The sequence below is a fragment of the Rhea americana genome, unplaced genomic scaffold, assembly GCF_003343005.1.
Source record: "Rhea americana isolate MKP2758 unplaced genomic scaffold, rheAme1 scaffold_70, whole genome shotgun sequence".
In the NCBI taxonomy this organism is placed as follows: Eukaryota; Metazoa; Chordata; class Aves; order Rheiformes; family Rheidae; genus Rhea; species Rhea americana.
Genome location: NW_028186868.1, coordinates 690,132 through 696,131, shown reverse-complemented (window position 1 = coordinate 696,131; position 6,000 = coordinate 690,132).

The following is a 6,000-nucleotide window of genomic DNA, read 5'->3' as shown; positions in this document are numbered from 1 at the left end:
CTTCTTTGTTCTTTACTGGACCTATTAATAAATATTGGTARTGATAGTGGACACTCATGCAGAAAGCATCATAACTGATGAAGCATCAGCAACCTTTGTCACATTGTGGCTATACTCCTTTCTCCCTTGTTCTATCAGCTTTCCCTCTAGAATGGGTAAGATAAATACCCAGCAAGCATGAAAGAGAAGCCTGTTTTCCACAGATYATTTGGGAAATGGAGCTCCTCAAGGTGGAGGACACAAGTCAGCCAGTTCATCACCCTGGCTGGAAGTGAAAAGAAGTGCTTGAGAYGCACCCAAAAAAGGACAAAACCTTTTCAAAGGGGAGTGCTATCACATTTTTAAGGTTGTAATTCCCCCCCCCCCATACAAAAATAAGGAGTCTATTTTTCCCCAAATATGCAGAGCTGTAAGTGTCTGGTGGTGATTCAGCAAAAGTCACTGGAATGTGGCACTTTGGAAAACCTGTTTATCTCATTTAACTATAGAAATGGATACTCCTGCTTTAGGAACCACCTGTTAAGATCTTAGCCACAATTTGGAGAAGCCCTTTATTATCCCTCCTGACTGTCGACAGAATGAAGTAACTTTTGTCAGCAGAGAATGTTTTGTATCCCCCCCATCTGCATGTTAATAAATACATTCATTTTTATCCAAAAATTCTCCTTGCATACTTCATGTTATAATGGCCATTTATTTTCACTTTTATTTCATTCCTGTCAAACAGTTTTTGGTTCATGATGAAGTTTTATTTCTCATCCCAGGCTTCCAATGGATCCTTGTTAGTGTTCTGTGGGAAACTGGGAAAATGYTGAAACAAATCCAGCAGTTCTACTTTATCTTACATTTTTATTTTCCCCCCCACTTCATTTTGCTCACACCACCACTGATTTTTAATGGAGTTGAGTGCCAACACCTAGCTTCTCAAATTGGCAGTTTTGTACCTCTGTGTCACAGTCCAGATATTTTTCATGCCCCCCTCTTTCTTTTGGGGGGGGGGGGTGCCTATATACTTCTTCAGTAAAATGAACCTGAGATTTCCAGCATCTTATTGAAAGCTTGCTTTAGCCTGCTCCTCCATGCACAGATAGGTGCTTCAGTGTTCAAAGTATTTTATGTGAACAAATTCATAATAGCCAAGTGAGTGTGCTTAATAATAATTTACATATTATTGCTAGTCCTTTGGTTCCTTTAATTTTTTAGCTTATTTCAGCTCATCAGCAACTGTTTGATTTCTGCTCATTTGTCTCTTCCCAATAAATTTTAAGGGGATATTCACAGCCTGGGACAGTAACCTAATGCCCAGGACAAAGAAACCTTATTTACCATTCACAAATGRCTTCCCTCCAGGTTACACTTGGGTGGATCCAGTCTTATTTAATTAGAGTCATTCAAAAGTTAGAGCTCTCATATGGGACAGTCATCTTCATAGCAGAGAGATTCATTCCACCTATCTTGCCCTATGGGGAGTGCTGTCTTCCTTCTGTGACTGCAGAAGGATTCTCTGTTTACCTCTCTGAGGTGGGTCAAGGKAGGTAGGCTAAACCTGTATCAGTTTTAAAAGTCACATGAAATGTGGAATTAAGCGCCAGCTGTCACCAGTCACTATGGTTGTGGGTGATTCTTCAAGTAATGGGAGAGCCTCCCACACCTCCCTGCCTTCTTCACCGAGAACCTGCCCCTAAGGGCAAGAAGGTCTTCTGGAAGACACATGTCTTTTGAAAGCTGCCAGCAAATAACCTGTCAATAACTAAACAGATCATTGTGATGCTAAAGATTGCTAGTAACATTTTCCTAGAATACTGTGAGTATGACCTGTCATTTCCCTTTCTATTTGATAGCATGTTTAAAAAAAAAAAAAAGTACAGGTGGCACTTGGCCACAGTGAGCTTAGTGGGAGGATCAGTAGTCCCTGGTGGCTCTACATGGTTTATCACAGTGATAGTGAATGAATTAAGCAAATTCCCATTTGTGGGCTTTTGCAACTGGATTAAAAAAAAAAAAATCAGAATAAACTAAGCTTTGTGACCCACTGGCTGCATTTATTATGARAGTAAGAAGCTGTTGCTGTCAGCAGTTGTTGCTGACAGCAAGATCTCCCAGGACGAGCAGGAAAAGCCACCTTGCTGGRGAATTTTAAAACTGGGCAAAAATCAGAGCAGAAAGAGTCCTCTGTGGAGTTATCAGTCACCTGAAGTTCATAGCGTGAATGGCAAATAGCTCACCTAATGATGGTTTTCCTTTTTCCCAGCAGCCATGCTGCATTATGGACAGCTGAAAATACATGGGAATGTCTTTTCTGGCATTACTTTTATGTTAAAAAAAAAAAAAAAACTCTCTAGTTATGACAGGGAGTTGATGCAGAGCTGGGATGGGAGGCTGCCTTCATAAAACCATCTGTACTTACAGCACATTCCCCTAACTCATGAAAAATATTTTTTTAGTGTTGCTTTAATACCTTTCCATTATTTATTTCATTATCTATTAGAGATAATAACCCACTCAAACCTCTAGAACATTTTCAGTCATAAGTACAGTTTAAGCAATACAAAATGCAAAATTGTGAGATAAAAATCAGCCTAGTTTTTGTATACAATGTAGTTTTGAATAATATCACAGGACACCTTTGTCTCTTCATTTCTCTAACATTTTCTCCTTAGCTTTAACCAACACAAATTGAGAGAGGAAAGAAAAGCATGCTTCATATGTAGAATAAAAACAAAACACCAGAATTTTGATAAAGTGTTTTCTACCTATGCATAGTTATTATAATTTAATATCTAAAAGTTCAGCCAAATGTGGCTACTACTGTTCCTTCCCAACAAGTCACTCCACATCAAAGAACTATGAACAACGTATTTGTTATCCTACCTCTCCTCTGGAAACTGCAGAGAAAAGTCTTGCTATGACRAACCTGAGGGCTGAGGAACCCTCTTTTAAAGAGAAGAGCTGTGAGGCTGAAGATAGCCAGCTGCTGCTATCTCCACAATATCACACAGGGAGTGGTCTCTCAGGTAASGATGTCCCAAACTATTTTGGGTGTCACAGGTTAAATCTATCAGTCTAATTTCATTTAGGGACTAAGCAGGGGGCAGTGTAAACTGTTGGGTGTGGGCGTTCACAGGCTGGGATGCTGAGCTTAATCATGTTTAGTGGGTGTGCTGCCTTTGTGGCATACCACTTCTGCACTCGCTTTTCAGAAGGACTTGCAAGGACTGCCTGATGGAGACTGAATTTCMGTAGTTCCATAGGACTAATATTCATAGGTGTCTATATGAAAGAAACAAATGGATGTACGATTGCTAGCACAAACAGATGGAAAACAGCATTCTAGGTCCATCTGTTCTGAAATTGCTCAGGATACAGCACAAACTATAAATATGTGTATCAGATCCTTGCAGTTAATATTTTTCTGCTTCTTCTGCTTGCTTATCCTTCAGCTAACCAGTACTATCTGGTTTGTCAAAGAGGTGATTTAATCAATTAGCTCCCATGTAATCCAGGCAAATTCCCTCAGGCATGGTAAACTTCACTGGATAATCTGAGTCATTTCATTGTGCAATCCATGAATAGAAAAGCGTAGAGACAGTTGTCAGTCAGTTAACACTCATACTATACACAAATTTGATTTTCAGGTCAGAGAGTCACATGCATAATCATTCTATTATTTATATCCCTGTTAACTGAGGATGAAGAAAAATCACACCCTCAGCTACATAAACTTCTCTATTCTTTTTTGCCCAAGTTCCTTGATTCTGTCAAAGCAAAGAAAAAGCTCTACTGTTTCCATCCAGATAGATTTCCAAGATTTACAAATGCCTGGACGTGTGGATGTTATCTTAATTTTGCCCTCATCATATCCTTTTAACATTTTATGGTTCTTCTAATGCAATACCATCCAGTTTAGACAAAACTTTCAACAAAAGTTAACAAAGACAGATGGAAGCTTCCAGAACAGTTTCATCATTTCTTTCTACAAAYATAGCAGTAAAAGCCAGTTATCTGTTTACAGATATATTCAGGTAACATATTGAAATATGCTATAAATTATTTCTATATCCAAACTCTTCACCTTTCAAGATGTTACAAAGAGACTCTAAAAGCAATATTTTATTCTGATTTTCTGTTTTGAGCCACCAAGCATCTACTCCTGTGTGTATGTTAAAGAGGGCATAAACCATGAGCCTTTATACCATGTCTGCAAAGAAACCCAACTAGCTCATCAGCATGGCAATAGATAGAAACTTGTTGCTGCATGTCAGCAGCTGTCTGACTGTTCCCCCTCCCTGCCTCTTTAGTTCTCCCCTTCCTCCACACGCTCCAGTCTGCAGCACACTGATGGACACGTACAATTTCTGTTGTTCTGTCAACTAGAGATCAGTATCAGATCAAAATGAACATGAATTAACTTTTCTGGCATACAAAGAAAGAAAAAATGTGATTAGATCCTTCTAGAGGGTAAAAGATCTCTGATTTACATTTCAGTGAAGGGCAGGCATAAAAGAAAGAAAGCATCAGAAGAAATAAGGAGGATAGGGAATGGCAAAACAGATATGATCTTGCCTTGTGAAACATCACCTCTATTGTCCCTAAATCGGTCTCAGTGGAAATGTTCACAGAAGGGAACTAGAGTGAAGGATAAATGTCACCCACAGGTACTAGTGGCTCCCCTAAATTCCAAATGCTCGAGAGTGCCATGTACTTTGCCCACTCACAGCTACTCTGTTCTCACCCCTCTGTGCCTTCCTGGGAGAGGAATGAACAGGACAATGGAAGTCAATACCTGAGGCTCCTGTGATCAGATTAGATTTAGGGCAATTAGTGCCAGAAAGCCCCGCTAGGTAAATATAGGATGATATAGAGGAACTGTTGCTGTATATAGCAACAGTTGTTTAGTCCTCAGAGAAACAATTGCTTTATCTCTTTGTGAGYCCTCTGACTGAAGCTTAAGGAACAGTGGCATGCTATGGCATGGCCTGTTTTGAAAAGGYTCATCCAGCCATGGCACTGTTGGTCAGACCTGCAGCATATGTCCCACTGGAAKAGAAGAGAGTTGGAGGACCTGTGGGAAATTGCCCAGGAGAGCAAATCTTCAAAGCTGGCTAACCTTCAAGGACAACCTCCTTGGAACACGGGAACGATCCATTACAATGTTCAGACAGCTGAGCAAGTGTGGCAGAAGGCCAGCGTGGATGAACATGTATCTCCTGACTGAGCTCAAAAACAAAAAGGAAGTACACAAAAGGTCGAAGCTGGGACCAGCTACTTGGAAGGAATATATTGCCTGCACATGTAAGAACAAAGTCAGGAGAGCCAAAGCTCAGAGCTGAAACTAGGAAGGGAAGTGAGAGGCGACAAGAAAGGTTTCTGTGAGTATAATGGTAGCATAAGGAAGGGTAAGGACAATGTGAGACCATTGCTTAGTGGGATCAGAGACATARAGACAGCTGACATGGAAAAGGCTATTTTCACTGGTAAGGCTTGCCCTCAGGCCTCCCAGTTCCATGAGGTTCCCAGCAGTGTCTATGGGAGTGAACAGTACCCAAAGTAAAGGAAAAAAGTTAGGGATCGCTTAACTCACATGAACATACACAAGTCTATGGGACCAGATGGGATGCACCTGAAGGTGCTGAAGGCACTGGCTGGCCAATGTCATTATGGAGTCACTCTATCATCTTCAAAAACTGATGGCTTTCGGGGGGGGGGTTCCCGATGACTGGAAGAAGAAAGACACCACATCTATCTTCAGAAAGCACAAGGAAGGAGATCCAGGGAACTACAGACTAGTCAGCCCCACTTCAGTCATCTGGGAAGGTATGGAAGGAAACATCTTAGAAGCTATTTCCGAACACATGAAGGACAGGAAGATGATTGGGAGCAATCAGCATGGGTTTACCAAGAACAAACCATATCTGCCCAGTCTCATTGCTTTCTATGATGAGCTGACTGACACAGTAGACAAGGGGAGGGCTGAGGATGGTGGTATACTTTGATTTTAGC